The sequence below is a fragment of the Ambystoma mexicanum genome, chromosome 3q (assembly GCF_040938575.1).
Source record: "Ambystoma mexicanum isolate Mex_15411 chromosome 3q, UKY_AmexF1_1, whole genome shotgun sequence".
NCBI classification, from domain to species: Eukaryota; Metazoa; Chordata; class Amphibia; order Caudata; family Ambystomatidae; genus Ambystoma; species Ambystoma mexicanum.
Window position 1 is genome coordinate 600943159 of NC_090926.1, and position 21302 is coordinate 600964460.

At 41.2% G+C, this 21302-nt stretch overlaps 1 protein-coding gene across 1 annotated transcript in view; it reads left to right on the plus strand.

Moving 5' to 3' along the window:
* The window catches only part of DHRS7C (dehydrogenase/reductase 7C), a 306673-nt gene that overhangs the window by 113409 nt on the left and 171962 nt on the right, over positions 1-21302 (plus strand). The gene's annotated exons all lie outside the window — the stretch shown is intronic.

Sequence of the window (21302 nt, forward strand, 5' to 3'; positions counted from 1 at the left end):
ACACATACATAATCCAAATGCATGCTCACATACGGACACAAACACATTCAGAGAGAGGTAGCGAGAAACACCAAAATAGGCATATCATTTTCAGGAATACTTGTTGCAGAAATGCCAGTGATTTTCTTTGTAAAATGGCTCCCTACTGAACCACACAAACGTCAATTTGATGGTTGATTTTGTGAGCTTATTTATATATTGACATATAGTTTATTGCTATTTTCCAAGATGCCAATTATGTTCTGTCTCATTTAATGATATATAATATGACACATTTTACTGGTGGAATGACTACACAAAATATGTACTTGCATGCACCGGTGCAGTACAGGTTACACAATATGCACTATAAAACATATATGGTTGTGCCACATCATGGAAGTAGCTTAGATACAATGTCCAACTACTAAGCTGTGAAAAATGCCAGTCATACATCAAATGCCAGAAGAATTGACATCAGTTTTAAACAGTTTGCTAAGAGATTTAATTCTACAATTTTTAGGAACTATGGCAGGTTACTGTGGGAGTTAGTAAATTGCAAGATGCAAAATGCAAAGCAGAGCACCAGGACTGGGGCCACTTAGGCAAGGCTGGAGAAAGCTTGGGAAGACTGCTCCTGTCTTCAAGATAGCCTGCTCCCGGCCGCCCTCATCAAAGACAGTGATACCACGTGAACTAGTGGTGTTTATTTATTAGCTGCGGTCTCCTTCCACCTACTCTGCCCATTCACCCAACTGAAATTGTTTACAACATTGTCTCCTTCGCCGTCCTCTCCTGCCACTTCCCACTCTCCCTGACAGACACAGCTGCGTTCCATCTCATCCACAGACCACCCACACCCAACACTGCCTTCATCAGACACTTCACCAACCTGGTCACCACCATGTCCTTCACACATGCCAACAACATCTACTTAGGGGATTTCAACCTCCCAGGTAACAAGGACACCAAACCAGTGAAGGAAGCTCTCCTCTGCCTTCTCGGTACCCTCAGCCTCACACAGTACAAAAAAGACTCAAAGCACAAGAAAAGTAAAATCCTCAACCTAATCATCACTGCACTACTTTTCCTCCTCTACAGTTCCCCTCTCCCGGATGACTACATTTCAACATCATCATGTAAGTCAAGCACTCCCATCAGAAACCCATTGGACAAACATTTCAGGTCCTTCAAGAAATTCCCGGTGGAAGCCCTCATGGAAGACCTCACCAACCTATACCTCACATGTACTGAACACCCACAACTGAATTGCAACTCTCTACTGGAAGCACTCAATGCCACCCTCTAAGCCTACATCGACAGACATGCCCCTCTGAAACAACACACCTGCACACTATAACCGTCAGCACCCTGGAACATGCAAGAAAGTGATATCAGCAAAAGAGTCATCAGGAAACAATAGAAAACCTGGTGCCACTCCAGGAGCACATCCAACCTTGCACTCCTCTAGGAACTATGAGCAAACCTCCTGACAACTAATCAACACAACCAATGCCTCCTACTATTAGAACACCATAGCAGAAGCTGACAACAAAAGCAGAGCCTCTTCAAAACGACAAGCACTGTGTCAACCCCTTCCCTAACCCTGCCTTAACAGACTCCATCGAAAAAACCACCGCCATCAACACCTTCTTCATTGACAAAATCAGCAAAATTCACCAGTGCATGGACACCAGCTCTGCAGCAACAGATCCAACTAATGTTCCACATTGCAAAATCTCCACATCCTGGATAACATTCAAGACACTCTCTACAGAGGACCTGGTATAAACCTGGCCTCCCTCCATAACTACACAGTATTCAGAGGACATTCTCCAAGCATCCATCCTCAAGACTCTCGCCTCAGAAGCTTTCCTTGCCTGGTTCAGACTCAGATGCAGCACGAACAAGGCAACCATACCAGTGGTTGAAAATGCCCTCAACTTCCTGGACGACAGCCACCACTGCCTCCTGGTTCTACTTGACATCTCAGCTGCTTTTGACAAAGTAGACCACCAGGCACTCACGGATACCCAACATCAGTGCCTGGGGATAAGCGACCTTGTCCTACACTGGTTCAAGTCCTACCTTGCCCTCCCTCAGCAGTTTGTTCAGATGGACTCCTCTAGATCGCCAATGCTGCTCATCACCTGTGGAGTCCCGCAGAGCTACATCCTCTCACCAGTGATCTTCAATCTATACATGGAGCTGCTGAGAGCCCTCCTTGCAACACACAACATCCACATCCACCAATACACTGACGGCACACAGCTAGAACTCAAGATCAACTCCATCAAGGACATCCACAAGCTCAAACCCTGCCTATCACTGATCCATTCTTGGATGTCCAGCACATACTTGAAGCTCAACCCCTCCAATACCGAATTTCTACTCCTCACCATCTACACCGAACACCCAGACATAGAGACCTGGCTATCAACCACACATCAAAATACACCTCTACTTCAAAACACATGTAGCTAAGAAAACTCAGACAGCTTGGTATCAGCTCTCCCTCCTGCAAAATGTCAAGCCCTTCCTCCCTCTGGACAGTTTTACATCCACATTTCAAGATTTGTCCTATACCTCCTAGATGAGGGCAATGCCCTCCTTGAAGCCCTTCTGCCTCTGAGAAGCGTCTTACATACGGTCGCATGCCTCATCAAGGGTCTACGCAGATACAAACTAATCACCCCAGCCCTTGTAAACCTTCACTGGCTCCCACTGCATGCACAAATCACCTTCACGTCTTGCTGCATCATCTATAAAGGCATCACCCTCAGATTTCCCAGCTACTTTGTGGTGAAACTAATCAGCTCTGGCAAACAACGCACCACCAGAAGCTAGGACTCATGCAGTCTTGAAATCCACTGCTACAAAAAGGAAAGCACCAGAAAACAAGTTTTCTCTGCCTACACACCAAAATTATGGGACCTCCTCCTTGTCGGTATCGGACTTGCCCCAATGCTCCTACAATGCGGAAAAGAATTCAAGACCCACCTGTCTTCAAGGAGTCTCTCCTCCACAACACTTTTGCTATCTCTTTACCCCCCACACCACCTGACTCACTGGATGCTGTCCGCTCCTCTCCCCCCTCTACGCTGTACAGCTGTACCCCTCCTCTGTGCCCCTCTGTATCCTACCCCCCAGGTGTATCTGTTCTGTTGTTACCTCTGAAAGCGCACATTATGCATCTGTACTGTTGCATACCTCTGTAAAGTGCTCTGATGCTCTCTCAAATCTAGGTCCGCTCTCAATAAATTCCATAATGGTAATAACATACTCTCCAGTATGCAAACTCTTTTGATACTCAACGTACAATCCTTTGGTAAATGCATGACAATTCCTCCATGTTATCCCTTTGATTTCTGGTGTTACAAACAAATTAATTGCGTTCTAGATTGAGAGTCAACAGGATTTACTATTCTGGAACATATAGCAATAATAATTATAATAAATTGTTATTTATATAGAACTTTTATCCAAAGCATTTTACATAGGACATATTTACATACATTATTATTATTATCCAATCCAAAGTGGTACTCACTTTATCGACCTCGGACGGATGATAGGCTCAGTTAACGTTTCCAGGATTTGAACCTGCAGATCAAGCATAGATCACAGCAACCCGCTGAGCCACTTACCAGCTTTATATAGTTTTGATGTTTTCCATCATAAGTGTGCACTTACAAGTTCTAGGATTTGGGGTTGTTTTACCACGGCTGAAATGTTCACGACGGAAATGACAGCATGAGAAATGTACGTCATTTAAAATTGTTCGTACATTTCTCATTCGGACATCCACAGTAAAACAACCACAAATCTATATAAACACTGAACCCCACCCACACCCCCACCCCTGCCCATCCTCCCAACACACCCCCACCGCCCACTTACCTTTCATTCTGACACGCTGTGTCCCTGCTACCCTGGTTCCCTTTCACTTTCGTGATCGGCAACCAGCGCCGCAGGGTCGTTTCCTTTTTTTTGTCGGGTCAGCTGCAGGGGTGTCTCCCGCAACCCCCGCTCATTATACTGTATACTATACTGTATAGTATAGTGAGCGGGGTGTTGCAGGGGACATCCCCACATCCGTTGCAGTCTTTTTCCTTTTATTTTTTGGTCGGGTCAGCTGCAGGGTTGTATAGTATAGTGGGCAGGGGTTGTGGGGACAGCCCCACAGCCTTTTCTTTTCTTTTTGTATTTTTTGGTCGGGTCAGCTTCGGGGGTGTCCCCCACAACCCCCGCTCACTATACTATACTACACTATACTGTATAGTGAGCGCATGTTGCGGGGGACACTCTAGCAGCCCCCACAGTCTTTTTCTTTTACCTACACCACCAAATAGATACTACAAAATGTCCTATGAACATTTAGTCAGTAGGACATTTAGTAGTATCTATTTTAGGACTTTTGGTGGTGTAGGTCATTTAGATTCGGTCATTTTGGCAGAAGCCAGTTCTAGCATGAAACGTGACCTGCATTAATATGACAGGACTTGATCAATACGAACCTGATGACCAGGTGCTTGTTGACAAGTGTGTGTAACCTGATGAGGCGAAAGACCATTTTAGCAGTAGAACAAAGAAAATAAAACCCTTCTTACAGCATAACGACCAGCAAGGGGAATTATAACTGCATCCGGGGATGCCACATGCCAATATGAGAATAATAGTACAACCTGTAATTGCAGAAGACAAAGCTGCTGTTCGTGCTTTTCGCACTGTAGGCATGCAACCTTCATTTTAGAGTGAGCAACCCAGATTCGTCCATCAGTGCATGCGTCCCGGCTGCATCAGTAATGTTCTGAAGTCCTGTGCAGAGCTCTGCGTTTGAACACACAGGAGCACGTGTCTGCAAGTTTTCTGGATATTGCTGAGGGCCAAAACAATTCCCAAACAACCTGGGTGTGCAGTCTCAGTGTCCTTGGGGGGGGCCCTGACCTTGTGGACCTCTAGGCACGTGGGCTTCTGGGCAATAGGTCATTGCGCAGGTTGAGATTTGAATACTATTCAACTGGGCTACAATACTGCCTACAAACGTGAGAGAGATTTGGTACTGATAATAATAATAATAATAATAATAATAATAATAATAATAATAATGACTAACACTGAGAATCAATCGTGCATTCCACACTGTAGTTATTCTTGTTCTATTGATCCCAAAGGATAGTTGCTCATATTTTAGGGTGACCAGACATCTGGGTTTTTACGGGACAGTCCCGGGAAATCACCCGATGTCCCAGGGTCCCGGGAGTTTTTTTATTTTATAAACCCCGTCCGGGGTTTCGGCTATGCTCCTTATTTTTGGCCGGGACCCGATTTAGAAATCCTAAAATCGTCTCCTGCACAATTTTTCCTGTGCAAATGCTTTTCACGCTCCCATTTCCTCCACTTCCCCTCCCCGGCACTCTCCTCCAAAGCGAAGAGTGTGCCTGTTAGCACACCCCCTCCCGCCCCCCGCCCGTAACAGGCCAGCGACATAGAAGTAGGATTAAAATTGTATGTGTATTTACTTTAGTCCTACTTCTGTTTCCATGGCCCGTCCCGGGTTAGTTTTTTGAGAATCTGGTCACCCTATCATATTTGCATTTGTACAGAGTCCACTCTAAGAAACTACAACTAAAGAGGCCACACTTATACTCACACTGGACATTCAGTGACCGATTCATGGAATTTCACGCAGAAATCTCACAAGTGCCGCACGACAAGAAGGACGTTGCGCGAGCCTGCGTGAAGAAAGAAAAATATGCACAATGTGTGTTCATGGAATAGTCTGCAAAAAGTAACCGTATTCGCAAGTCATGGCTGGAACACCCCCGACACGCCCACAGGCAAAGCAAGAAACTGCCTGATCAGCCACCTTTGGGCACTCATCCAGGCATGAATACACACACCCTTCAAACAGTGCATGGGGTCCCCCGTAAGCAGGCCTGCGACTTGGGGAGGCTGCCCGGGGTCACCCATAACTGTATCCGGCACCCTGACTACATGCATATGAAAATCTGTAACTCTGCAATATCTCAGGAAATGTGTGTGCGAACCAATGTAAAACATTCCTGTACCCCACTACACTTCTTATGTGCACCCCTACATTACATCGGAACCCCAATTGTGTGCACGCACCCCAAAATCCGACATGCAATGCCACCTGCGCAAGTGTACCAGCCTTCGCGTGGCAGATCCTATGAAGGAATTTCCCAGCCGAGACATTGTGAGATCGATTCCATGAAAGGCAATAAAGAAAAATGTAGTTTACAATTGAGATTGCACGAAGCCCCAGGGAGGCGGGGCAGTATGGAGCCTGGGCCACTGGATCTGTGGTAGTGGTGCAGGTGTCCCGGTGGGAAGCAACGCAAGCAGTTAATGGTAGACTCGGCCAGCGTTCATGGCAGCTGATTGGCTGAAACATCTCCTGCTTGTAATAATAGTGTTTCAAAAGTGGGTCCCTTTTCTGCAAGGACATCGTTCCCCTGCTGGATAGCATGGCCCTGCAGTGATGATCGAATGAACTGTAATATCTGTTACTACTGACTTCTGCAATTGTATTCGCTCTCCCCTCTTGCTCCTCCACTCTTTTTGACTGCTTACTCTCTGTTCTCTCCTCCCCTCCCCTCTCCCTTTTCCTATTTCCTCCCCTCCTCCCCTTACTTTCTTCTATGCACTTACTCTATCAGAATTGTCCCTGGATCTAGTATGATAGCAACCTCGTCTGTCGCTCCCCCTTCCCCTTACTGCCCCTCCCTCCCTTCAGCACTATCTGAAACGTTGTCAAGCCTAGTACGATAGTCGCTTGCTTTGTTCCTCCCCTCCCTTTCTGCACCCCTCTAACTCACCTTTTGTTTTCCTCCGGCTCTACCAGAAATGTCGTCAGGCCTAGTACAGTAGTCGCCTGTCTGTTTCCATTTCCTTCCCACTCTCCCCCTCCCTTCCTTATCTATGTCTTAGCACTTGCACTATCTGAAATGTCAGGCTGAGTACAATAGTTAATTTTGCATCCTTACTGTTCATGGCCTGTAAGAATGTCGTCGTATTTTCCCTTGTTCCCTCCCTTGCCTTGAAGCGCTTTGAAACACAATGTGTATAGGCGCTATATAAATAAACTATCATATCATATATCATATCATATGATATCATATCATGAATATGTCTCTTGCCGCGCAATAGTGGGAATGCGAGGGGCTGCCTGCGGGCCGTCCCTGGAACGCCCACTTCTTTGCAAGTTAGTCCACATTTGTGGTGTTCTGCCATCTTCCCAGCCCTCTGCATATGCCATGCCTACCCTCTGCTCGGAGTCTCGCACAAGTTCCAAGATGACATCACAAATGTCATCAATGACATCACTGATGACATCACATGTAAAATATATTTTGATGAAAATTCCCTACAAGGGGTTGTGTTTATAATGTTGGTAACAAGATGTCAGGGGTGATTATGTAATGTTAAACATGTAATAACTAGCTAACAATTCAAGACCTACTAAACACTTGTGCTAGCACAAACAATACAGATCAGAGGCACATGCAGGGAAAATAAAGTAAGGAAGAAAGAAACAGCTTCATCAGAAAATGTTAATAGCATTAAAGTTTATCTTCATGCATACAAATGAATTGTGTGTTTCAGGCCTGCCTATTGCCCCATGTACGTGCACCATGAGCTGAGACCAAACCCTAAGGAAAGTGCAATTTAACAATAACGTCCCTATAACAAAGTTTTTTCATTGAATATGTGTATATATATATATATATATATATATATATATATATATATATATATATATATATATATATATATATATGTAAAAACAAAGTAGCCAAATTTAGTGCACTGCCTAACTCGTAGCTGGTGCTAGGAAAAGGAAGCTTTGACTGAGCTCCTTAATGTATAAAAAAACACATATAAATGGAGGGTTGTAACACTACAAAAAACCCCACAAAATATGCCAAAAGTATTCCCAGCACTCAAGACCAAAACACCTTCTTACAAAAATACTTCGTTTTTATTCATTATAAAAACAAGCAACCAACTGTGCAAAATATGCAGTAAAGGGTAGGTATAAATCAAAACCTCCCCATGGCATACAGGTTTAAACAACACTCACCCCCCAGGGTGGAAAATCGCCACGCGTTCCGCCTGGATATACCAAGCTTCCTCAGGCTGATCAAACTCCACATCCGTGTAAACACAACCCATTTAAAACTTAAGGAAAGCAACTCGAGCGAGCAGCTCCTCCCCCCTCTCATTATCTCCGATCACGTGATCGCTTAATGCCGCATTGAAAAATACATGAAGCGGGCCACCATGGTAGAATGACTATATAGTCATTGTGTTCACTAGGAACACAGTGCGCTGGCCATAAAATATATGCCATCTTGATATGCGAGTATAGGGACAGAGAACTCCTCGCTCCACGTTGCATTTCCCCAATTAAAATCATTAATTTCTTTAAACATTTACTTGTGTTTGATTGCGCTAGTGCACCTTTCTATAACATGGGTAAACCTTATCAACCTTGACAAGAATTTTACCCATTACGTCCCTGGGTTCGTAATGTGTTACTCTAAAAGCCAAACACGGCACGACAACAAATTCATAAAACACCAAAGCTCTCCTTTATAGATGTGGGACAAAGTGCCCTCTAGTGGAGAAAAGCTATATCTCTTTTAGTTCAATCTTATATATAAGACTTTCACATGCTTGGAATAATTTCCATTGTGATTATATTTATCTATAAAATGCATATCCATTTGAATGTTCGGTCTTATTTATATAAAAGACATGTATTTACCACCGCAGTTATAATTGCTAGACGTGACTAATGCATACTAAAAGGGACAAAATTCAATTGATGATCCTATACAGCAAACCACAATATATTTACAAAAACTATTCAAAGTGCAAGTGCTCATAGTTTTCAAACTCAAACATCATATTAGATGATAAAATACTAATGTAATAAATCCTGAGTTGTAATATAGTACTACAACAGTAGTACCATATTACTCACTGAAATAGGCAATTCCCTCTTGTCAACAAAAACAGCAATAAGGGGATATACCAAACTTGCTAACCAGGGTCCTGTTGTTGCATACACTTACATAGACATCCATACAATCTATTGGAGAAATACAAACATCTCTGAATCAGTGTTGAGTCCATTAGGCCTTAAGGTATCAAATTTACAAATTAGAGATGCCTCTAATTGCCTGAGTTTCAGTTCTCGGTTACCCAGTCTCTTGTGTTGTGGGACATGGGCAAGACCAACAAATGACATTTCCTCCACATTACCACCATGTTTCTCTATGAAGTGTCCTGTCAAAGGGTTGGTTATATCTCCATTCTTAATGGCTCTATAATGTTGGAGAATCCTGAGTTTAAGCATTCCTATGGTCGATCCAATATAGTGAAGACCACAGGTACAGGTAATAGCATATACTATAAACTTAGTCAAGCATGTAATTCTATGTTTATATCTCCATGATAAACCATTGGAACTGACAAATGGAGTTTTAGATACAAAGCTACACATTTTGCAGTTCGCGCATTTACGAAAACCTCCCAAATCCTGTTTCAAAAAGTGGCCTGACTTGGTAACTTCTGTGACCACCATACTTGGTGACAGTATATTCTTAAGAGTTGGCGCTTTACGGTATGTCACATTGGGAGATTTATCTAGTACCTTATCAAGATCAGGATCTGTCAGGAGCACATTCCAATGTTTTTTCATAATTCGTTTAACATTTGTAGCTTGATGATTATACCCTGTTATAAATCTGATCTTCTCCGGTTTCTTGCTAGTTTGAACTCCAAACAATTCCGTTCTTTTCGGAACTTCTGCTTTCTTAAAGCAGTTTGTGACTACATGTTTATTGTAGCCTCGTTTGACAAACCTTTTACCAATCTGCTTGGCTTCTGTCTGGTAATCTAATTCTTTACTACATGCCCTTTTTGCTCTCAGGAACTCTCCATAGGGGATTGAATTAATTAATGGAGTAGGGTGGTGACTCTTAGCATGCAGAGTGGAATTCGAACTTGTTTCTTTTCTAAATAACTTAGATGTTAAGCAGTTATTCTCCACAATAAATAACACATCCAGAAAGATCAGTTCTTTTTTGCTATGTACACATGTCAACTCCAAATTCAGATTGTTAATGTTAAGAATATGGACATAGTTATGTAACTGAGTCTCGGTACCGTCCCATATAATGAACAGGTCGTCTATGAATCGGTACCAGACAACTATGTGTTTAGTAAATTCTTCCATCTCTTCTCTCCACGCTATCTGTGTCTCCCACCATCCCATATAGAGATTAGCGTAAGTAGGGGCCATACATGACCCCATAGCTGTACCCTGAGTTTGTTTGTAAATCGAAGTACCATGTAAGAAATAATTATGCTCCAAGCAAAACTGAAGCATTTCCAACAACATTTTGTTGTGCTGTCGATGACTAATAGATCTAAATTCTAAATAGAATTTACAAGCTTCAATGCCCGCTTTATGTACGATAGATGTATATAACGAGACAACATCCAGGGAAACTAAAATGTATTGTGGTTCCCAATTGACATTGTCTACTTTAGTCAACAGGTCAGAAGTGTCTCGTATATATGAGCTAAGACTGGTAACAAATGGTTGTAGGAAGTGATCTAGGAATTTGGAACTATTTTCTAGAAGGCTCCCTATAGAAGAAACTATAGGGCGACCAGGTGGATTAGTTAAACTCTTGTGAATCTTCGGATTAAAGTAAATTAATGGGGTTACTGGAAAAGGATTTTTTAGAAACCAGTATTCCTCATCACTGATCAATTCCAGATCACACCACTTACGTAACATTGAATAATATAATAAGTTGGTATTCAATAATACACTGTTCTCTACCAGTGTATAATTGCTGGTGACACTCAATTGCCTCTTTGCTTCCATATTGTATTGATCACTGTCCAAGATTACTATACCACCCCCTTTATCCGAGGGACGTATTACTATGGTATGATCGTCTCTTAGGTTCTCTAATGCCTTGTATTGCCGGTAGTTGAGATTTCTGGATGATGGAGATATCTTCACCGGCAGTTGCTTGAGATCTTTCATAACCAAACTTTCAAAAGTGTCAATCGGGCCACAAATGATGTTGGGGCAAAAAATCGATTTAGGTTTGAACTTGCTAGGACAAGTGATATCTGTGGGTATACCAAATTCTCTTTCTAATATACTGTCACCAAGTATGGTGGTCACAGAAGTTACCAAGTCAGGCCACTTTTTGAAACAGGATTTGGGAGGTTTTCGTAAATGCGCGAACTGCAAAATGTGTAGCTTTGTATCTAAAACTCCATTTGTCAGTTCCAATGGTTTATCATGGAGATATAAACATAGAATTACATGCTTGACTAAGTTTATAGTATATGCTATTACCTGTACCTGTGGTCTTCACTATATTGGATCGACCATAGGAATGCTTAAGCTCAGGATTCTCCAACATTATAGAGCCATTAAGAATGGAGATATAACCAACCCTTTGACAGGACACTTCATAGAGAAACATGGTGGTAATGTGGAGGAAATGTCATTTGTTGGTCTTGCCCATGTCCCACAACACAAGAGACTGGGTAACCGAGAACTGAAACTCAGGCAATTAGAGGCATCTCTAATTTGTAAATTTGATACCTTAAGGCCTAATGGACTCAACACTGATTCAGAGATGTTTGTATTTCTCCAATAGATTGTATGGATGTCTATGTAAGTGTATGCAACAACAGGACCCTGGTTAGCAAGTTTGGTATATCCCCTTATTGCTGTTTTTGTTGACAAGAGGGAATTGCCTATTTCAGTGAGTAATATGGTACTACTGTTGTAGTACTATATTACAACTCAGGATTTATTACATTAGTATTTTATCATCTAATATGATGTTTGAGTTTGAAAACTATGAGCACTTGCACTTTGAATAGTTTTTGTAAATATATTGTGGTTTGCTGTATAGGATCATCAATTGAATTTTGTCCCTTTTAGTATGCATTAGTCACGTCTAGCAATTATAACTGCGGTGGTAAATACATGTCTTTTATATAAATAAGACCGAACATTCAAATGGATATGCATTTTATAGATAAATATAATCACAATGGAAATTATTCCAAGCATGTGAAAGTCTTATATATAAGATTGAACTAAAAGAGATATTGCTTTAGTCCACTAGAGGGCACTATGTCCCACATCTATAAAGGAGAGCTTTGGTGTTTTATGAATTTGTTGTCGTGCCGTGTTTGGCTTTTAGAGTAACACATTACGAACCCAGGGACGTAATGGGTAAAATTCTTGTCAAGGTTGATAAGGTTTACCCATGTTATAGAAAGGTGCACTAGCGCAATCAAACACAAGTAAATGTTTAAAGAAATTAATGATTTTAATTGGGGAAATGCAACGTGGAGCGAGGAGTTCTCTGTCCCTATACTCGCATATCAAGATGGCATATATTTTATGGCCAGCGCACTGTGTTCATAGTGAACACAATGACTATATAGTCATTCTACCATGGTGGCCCGCTTCATGTATTTTTCAATGCGGCATTAAGCGATCACGTGATCGGAGATAATGAGAGGGGGAGGAGCTGCTCGCTCGAGTTGCTTTCCTTAAGTTTTAAATGGGTTGTGTTTACACGGATGTGGAGTTTGATCAGCCTGAGGAAGCTTGGTATATCCAGGCGGAACGCGTGGCGATTTTCCACCCTGGGGGGTGAGTGTTGTTTAAACCTGTATGCCATGGGGAGGTTTTGATTTATACCTACCCTTTACTGCATATTTTGCACAGTTGGTTGCTTGTTTTTATAATGAATAAAAACGAAGTATTTTTGTAAGGTGTTTTGGTCTTGAGTGCTGGGAATACTTTTGGCATATTTTGTGGGGTTTTTTGTAGTGTTACAACCCTCCATTTATATGTGTTTTTTTATATATATATATATATATATATATATATATATATATATATATATATATATATATATATATATATATATATATATATATATATATGAGTTATTGAGAGAGCGTATCTCAAAGCCAGAGTCAAAGAACGTTCTAGCCTAATAGCAGGAACCGAGCACAATGATAAAACGAAAACTGAAAATGATAGTACTGGGCTAATTTTAACTTTTGATACTCAGGCACCATTGATCAGGCACATTTTAAACAATCATTGGAAAGTCCTCATGGCGGACAAGGATCTCTGCAAAAACCTCTGAAGTAGCCCACAGATAACCTTCAGAAGAAATTGATCTATAAGGGATGTCTTGGTTCAAAGCTACATGACTCAAGAGGAGGATAGCAACAAGACGAGTTGGTTACCCAACAAAAAAGAGGGCTTCTTTAAATGTACTTGTTGCAGTATCTGCAACCTGTGGCTCTTTCAAACACCCCATCACTGGCCAAATGATTACCATATCGGGTAAAATCACCTGCGAAACTGAATATGTTGTCTATGTGCTCACCTGTGCATGTGATAAGTGGTACATAGGGAGCACCAAATGCAAACTAAAGACACACATTCAACAGCATGTACGGGCGATAACCAACAGTGATGCAAATTACTCGATGGCCAAACATTTTGCAGAATGTCACAAGAAGAATATGGGGAGTTTCAGGTTTTTTGGCATCCACAAAATTGAGACAGGACCCAGAGGAGGTGATAAAGAAAAAATCCTGAGACAAAAAGAGACTTGCTGCATATTGGACTTCGAAAGAAAATTTCCAAATGGACACAGCATAGACGAAGAACTCTATACATTTTTAGGCCAATGATTGATATTTAGTTAACCTCGTTCTTTTCCTTGTCCCCTTGTTTCTCCTCCTCTCTTAGGTTCCAGTAAGCATACATAACAAGACATAATGTTCCATCTTTTACTTTTATATGTCTATTTTGAAATCATTCTAATCTGCTCATTTACTTATCCATTTGAAACGACTCAGATGAGCACAGCAATTTAATCGTTGTTTTATAACTGTTTTTAATCTTTTTGCACAAATCTTTTAACTAATAGGTGGTTGTTTTTCAGGTCTGGCTTTCATACACGTGTGATATTTGATTTCTCTTTTTTATAATCAAATTTTAACTTTTAATATATGGTGTAGAGCACTGTTGGAATCTGCCGAATTACAAGGTTCAGAAAATGATTCAGTGTTATAAATGAATAGGGATGGTTTGCAGCATAGAATTGCACTAATAGTGGTGGGCCAAATGCACTATCCCTATTGAACCCACAATGCTGGCACCTAGACCAACATATGACTGTTTAGGTATTATGTCTTTTGCACTATACACCTTATAGTGATTGATGCACTTCATCACGTGACCTTATATTCAACAGCAATTTGTGTGCTGGTTCTAATGCACTAGGCAATTGAAAACATATGCCCACATGGAATATAAAAGTGTCTGCTTCAGCTGCACAGCTATTGTATTAGGCACTTGACTGACAGGTATGCACTTTAGGATCCTTTTGCAAGTTTGCACTTAATAACTATGCTGCTAATATTACATGATGCTGAATATTGTTTTCAGCACGCACACTGCCCTTTGTGGTGATCGATGCATTTTATCAAGTGACCTTATATTCAACAGCAATCTGTGTGTTGGTTCTAATGCACTAGGCAATTAAAAACGTATATCCATATGGAGCATAAAAGTGTCTGATTCAGCAGCACAGCTATTGCATTAGGCACTTGACTGACAGGTATGCATTTCAGGATCCTCTTGCAATTTTGCACATAATAACTATGCTGATATTACTACATATGCGGATCATTGTTTTCAGTACGTACAGTCACTTTATGTCATCCGACTATTTTAAGAAATAGGGACGGATAGGAAGCAGAAGTCCAAGCACTATGCTGTTGATTGCTTCCCCACGTATTGCCCAGTACACTGCAATTCTCCAAAACAAGTAGAAAGCGGCATTCTTGATCACCAACAAGTACAGTCACAATGGCAAAACAACTATTTCAATGTTACGAACCACGCACTGTGTGATTGTTATGTGATGCTACAATAGGGACACTCGCCTGTCTCGTTTCATTATTATCAAAGTAAATATCGTGTAATGAACCATTAAATGCATTTAAGCACACACTCGGCATTGAAGGGCTCCATTGGGGCACACTTGAAAGCTGTAAAGGATAAAGTGGATAATTTGTGGTGTGCATGCATAGGGAACCACAAATATGGGAAAACCCAATAGATTACTAATTCTTATTGGCGATAGGGACTGTTCTGGTTAAAACACACAGAACAGCCATTCTCAACCTATATTCATCACATCTGCACTTCAACCATGCAAAGATGGCCACCATGCTTTTGCTGCATAAAGAGTGTGCTAACCAGTGGAGTCCTTCTTCCATTTTTGTGAAAATATTCACCTACTGCTCTATACCGTTTCTATAAACTCACTGGTTTAATGGGGATTCGTGGTTGTGATCTAGCAGCGAGTTCTGCCGCAAAATGGGTTAACGTTCCCAACGCGCACCTTTATTATGCACTTTGGGAGTGCCACATACTGATGGCTTTTTTACTTTTGTGCCAAGTTGTAAGGCACCAATAAAGACGGTAACATTTTTACAATAATTTGGCTTCCGGATTTCTTTACCTTCATGGATGTGGAGAGTGCTACTCACCTTGCCTGATGTTCATGAGTGCACGGAAGATATATATATATATATATATATCAGTAAAAAAACTTTGTTAACGGGACGTTATGGTTAAGTTGCGCAACTAAAAACCTATGAAATTCAGTAAAAAAACTTTGTTAACGGGACATTATGGATAAGTTGCGCAACTAAAAACCTATGAAATTCAGTGAAAAAACTTTGTTAAAGGGACGTTATGGTTCCAAGTAAAACCGAAAAACCCCTGAAATTCACCAGTTATGGTAAGCTAAGCAACCATAACTCGCGCCACCACCATGCACTGCTAAGCCTAACACCCAGGACATCAAAGATGACATCACAAATGCACGGTGGTGTCAACGGAAATAAGGAGGGTACTTAGAACACTTTCAACCTGACAACGAACAATACGAACAGCGTTCTCACCCCGAACACCCTCAAAAGTGTCTAGCACATAAAAAAACAGAACATTGAACCTATCTCATACTCCCCCACCCTCCCCAAACACTCTTGCACACCAACACACTCCACTAAATACAATTTTTTATCCAAGTTTCACCGCGCTGTCCGCGGTCATCGGCGAATGCAAGATGGCGGGCGCCACAGAAAATCCCTGACCAATCAGGGCACTGTCCACGGATTGAACCGGGAAGTCCGTCCGCAGAGCGAATGGAGATATCACTAATTTTTTTGCCTTACATTTTGGTCATTTTAAAAAAAACTACTGGACGGATTTACACCAAATTTGCAAATGCATGCTTTCAAGACCAAGCCCCCACTCCTGCCGCAAATTTGGTGTAAATCCGTCCAGCAGTTTGGGCTGTAGGCATGCACAAATTTTTTGGGAAAAAACAAAAGTTTTGGGAACCCCCCTATAACTTTGCCCCCCCTGGACCAAACCTCTCCAAACTTTGCAAAAAAAAATCAGAGTGGGCCATATATTTCTTTTGCAAAGTTTGGTGAGGATTCGTCCAAAGGGAGCGAAGTTATAAGCCACCCAAAAAATGCTCTTCCTATGGAAACACCAACTTAACCATAACTACATGGACGCTACCGCGTCCATGTAATATATATATTATATATATATATATATATATATATATATATATATATATATATATATATATATATATATATATATATATATATATATATATATATATATATATATATATGTAGAATATATTTTGAGTTAAGGAAATTACATTTAAAAAGCATACAGATTCACTAGATGGCACTCTGAGACCATAGATCATGTTTGAATATAGATATTAGGCTCATTGAAAAGGGAATCTAAATATTTTGACACTACTGATCATCTGAGGGGAATCCTTTCCTAGCCCATCGTACTACACTCTGTTTGACTTCTATAGCCTTTCTACCTAATCTCCTAATCCCACACCTCATGGAGAGGCCCTTTGACAGAAACCTTTTAATTAAGCAATGTATCACCCCCATGGCAGCCAGGCATAATCTAATGAATATTGAGAAAAATCAATCCTCATCTAACCTTCTACTCACCGAAAACCTTAAATTAGCATGTTTGAATACTGATACAGTCATTGCTTGGGAATCCAATTAAACCTCCTTGTTCTTTCAACCCAATTATTATACTTTGCTATCTGCACACCTTACATCCTCCCACATTCCTCGCTCACCTCCCCATGAGGTAGTTAACTGTACAACATCACTTTCTTTTCAGACTCATTATCTACATATCTATGCATGAGCTCAGGCCTCCAGATAAGGTGCATACTAGGCCTTTTTACGCATGAAAATCCTGTAAATACAACAGCTTTATTATTTTGCTGTGTACATTTACACACAAGTTAAGAGCAGAGGGCAGTGCACAGGTCAGGTTACTTGACAGAAACCCAAAAGGCTTCTTTTGATTTTTAATCTACATGGATGTAATTGCAAGCCATGGATAAAAGGCTCTGAAACAGAATGGATTTCTCTGAAGCCTTTCAAAAAAAGAAACTTCACACTGTGATAAAAGGAATGGTTTCTTTCCATGCTGTGCATATTTTTTTTTTTAGACTGTTAGGATTGTATAATTAATAATATGGAAAACTAAGCTGCAATTGAGAATTAATATTTTGTAACAAATTATGATTTTTTCCAGTGAAAGCAAACCAGTATTGCACAATTGACTTCTTCAGAGTTCCACTGCTGTGTGCATAATCATGTGGAAGCATATCGTATTTCCACTTATGATGTAATTTACACTCTAATTATGGTTCAATGCCAGCTCAGTCATTGCTTTTGAATCTCTACTCCCCAATGGCTACAATATCATTTCCAAGCCACGACCTAACCGTGCTGGTGGTGGGGTTGTCTTAATCTTCCCTTAGTGGGTTCCTTCCTCCCTCATACCCTGTTTTAATTATTTTTCATGTTTGTCATTGAATTCATGGTTGTTGGCAGGTGGGTGTTGGCATTGTTGAGGGCAGTTGTGACCTCTTTGTAAATGTATGAAGTTTTTAGTTATGATAGAATAGAAGTTATTTTTAGCCTTGAGAGTGTGAGTGAAGTAGGATCTCATTTGTCTTTCCTCTTGTGGTGTTTAGGTCCTTTTCACATATTGGCTTAGGACCGTCCTTTCTTTTACTTCACCAATAAACATCACAGTAGCTGCTGCTGGAGAAACATAGCTCACATACTTCTGTTAGGAAGGTAGCAAAAGACAGATGCAATTTAACTTTGTTTTGCAAGACGATTAGTAGAGATACATGTGTACCCTTCCAGACAACAACATAACCCACCTACCAGACCTTCACATTTATAGGTTATGACCCTGTTTTTGAATCAAAACATGGGATGAAGACCCTTCAAACAATAGTTCACTGTCCATCGTCTCTAAGAGGAAGCCTTCCTACTCTGTTCTGCCTTTTCAACAATGTTCATCGTCGATGCACACCTACCCAGGATCCTTCTACTTCTAGAAACCTCCAGTCCAAATAAAAAAGCAGACTATCTATCTTTCATATTCTACGTGTCAGTACTCTTCCATTGATGTTTCTTAAACCTTTAGTACACATGTGTGTACATGTGACTCCTCTTGTGCCTCTCACAGAAACACTGCAGCATCAGCTTCCACATTTCACTTTTGTGATGCACCAACTTTGCAATTCGTTTAATACGAGAAACATATTCTTAAAGCAACATAGTTTTAAATTCTACTATAGTACATGGCAGTCTGCAATAGCCGCAGAATACCTGGAAATTATTCTCTATTTACAGGCTCACAACTGAACTATAATAAGAAAATGACATCAGAGCCGCTCTGTAATCAGTTATTAACACCCTGCAGTGGTGGGTCAGTCAGTCAGTCAGGAGGCCAGGAACATGTGCTGAAACTGGCAATCTCAGCCCACATACCAAGCTGCCTGATGGCTGGTTTGCCTGCCTGCCATCTTCCCTCCACCCTCCGTTACCTTTTTTTTACATTCCCTCATCCCCACTTACCTCATTGCAGCAGTAGCGAGTGCCACCGCTGCAGCTGCTGCCACTCCTTCCGCTCTGTCCCGAAAGGCCCCATGTAAACGGAAGAGCGACTCCATACAGAATCCCGCCTTCCCATTCCATAGTGTTCATCTTTGAACAGTTTTTTCTTTCCACGAACAGGATGTCGCGAGGTGACCCAGTCACAGAAAGAAAATACTTTGAATTAGCTCCGTCCCAGGGCATGGGATGGGTGCTAATAGCGTTAACCACCTGTTCCAAGAGCTGGAACAGGTAGTCATTTCCCGAGTTCCTCATTAAAAGCCCTCGCTTCACGTGGGCCTTTAACTTGGGCTCTGGGCTGTACACCCATTAGAGCCCTTGGAACGGGTGGTTAACATCATATTCTGCTTCAGTTGTGATGTCACAATGCCTGCTGCTTGAGGCAGAACTCCAGCTGTCACTACTGCACTTAAAGCCATGATAAGCTTTTCAAATTCCGTGCTTGTGAAATAGATTTCTTTGACACTTCACAGACAATAATTGACAAAGAATAGTTTCTGGTAAATCGTTTAATTTGTGCACTTTAGGAATTCATTACACGTGGACAAGAATCAACATGTTTTTTACTTATTTCAAAGCAAGCACAAAACGAAAAGTTTTTGAAATTCATTTTGATAAAGTGCTTAAACTATTTTCGGCGACATATTACAAGCAGCATGTTAGTTTATTTAAATCCCACCACATTATACAATGAGTATATGGTACATCAAATGGAAGATCTCGTATATTGGATTAAGCAAGAGACCAGGTATTAAAGAAAATGACAGTGTGGGCCATTTATTGCAATGAATATAATGCATCCTATAGTATTTAAAAAGGGTGTTTGAAAGTCACCTCAGAGTTCCATGACCTTTTAAAGGAACTCAGCCTTCAGCCTTTTTCCTCTATTTGGTCATGGAACTCCTCAGTGACTTTTAATATCCTTATGATGTTTGGTGGGGTGTACTTTATCCCGTTTATAATGGCTGAAAAGAAATATGAATGTTATGTACGAGTCTCATGAATAACCACTGAAAACCAGTGCACATTCAAAAGTGTTGGTAAAGCAGGTAAAACATTTTGCGTCTTGGGCCCCTGCACAGGAAATTAGCATGATACATGAAATAGCTACTGTTTACACTTGTCCACTTCTCTGTTTTTAATGAGACTATTGCAGATTGAAAGAAAGTGGTGGTGGTGGTGGGGCACGGGCGGTATTTGGACCTGATATATTTTCAAACTGTGATTTAAGGATGGGCAGGACATTGGAGAGTTGTCAGTGATACGGTTGTGGTTGCAGGATGCCTTTTTGATGGAAAATCTCACATTTTGAACAGCAATCAAAACATTTTGTTTTGTAATGGAGTACATGTGTGTCCTCTTTGTTAGGCTCATTAAACACCACCATCCAGGGGCCGGGGAGAGGAGCTGGTGGGCTCCAATAACAAGATAATGATGGTATCAACTTTCGGTTGTGAGGTGGAATCTGATTGTGCTATTAGCTTGATTCCTATCAACCAAAATATCAAATTAGAGACTCAATAATCTTATGAGCAATGACAAAGCAAGACATTTATACAAAAGAGTTTGCAAACTGGATAGAAAGACAGCACCCCACTAGCTTGCCACTCATTCGAACCCAACCTGCCTACAACTTGCTTTCCCCTTATATCCCCTCATGGTCTGGCCCCTTACATTATGCATCACTTCCGCTTGACCTATGCCACCCCCCATGATGTCACAAATACTCTCATTAGTTATCACTTTAATAATTCCTCGGTTTCCATCAGGATCCTCCTCATCACGTAGTCTTATTCTTCCAGGTTGGTTCCTCTGGTCTGACGATATCCTGAATCCACCTCTTCGGATGATGGCCATTGCACCACCACCTCTGCTCTGTTTCCGGAAATGAATAAGAGCCCATCGTCTTGTCTAGTCCAAACTCGTTGAATCCAAGATGGATACCCAAGTGGCCTTCACCGAGTGCCCGGGTGTACTCCTCAAAGTGCTCTCTCAGCAATCCTACTATGCTTGCCCTCTTGCACACTTATGACAAATGTCTCAACACAAGTCATATCCCCACCACGTGAGATTCCTCAACGTTCACACTTCCTTGAGCCCAGATCCCATTATGGCACCTTCCACTTTGTGGATAGTAGTGTGATGCTGTAGGGACATAC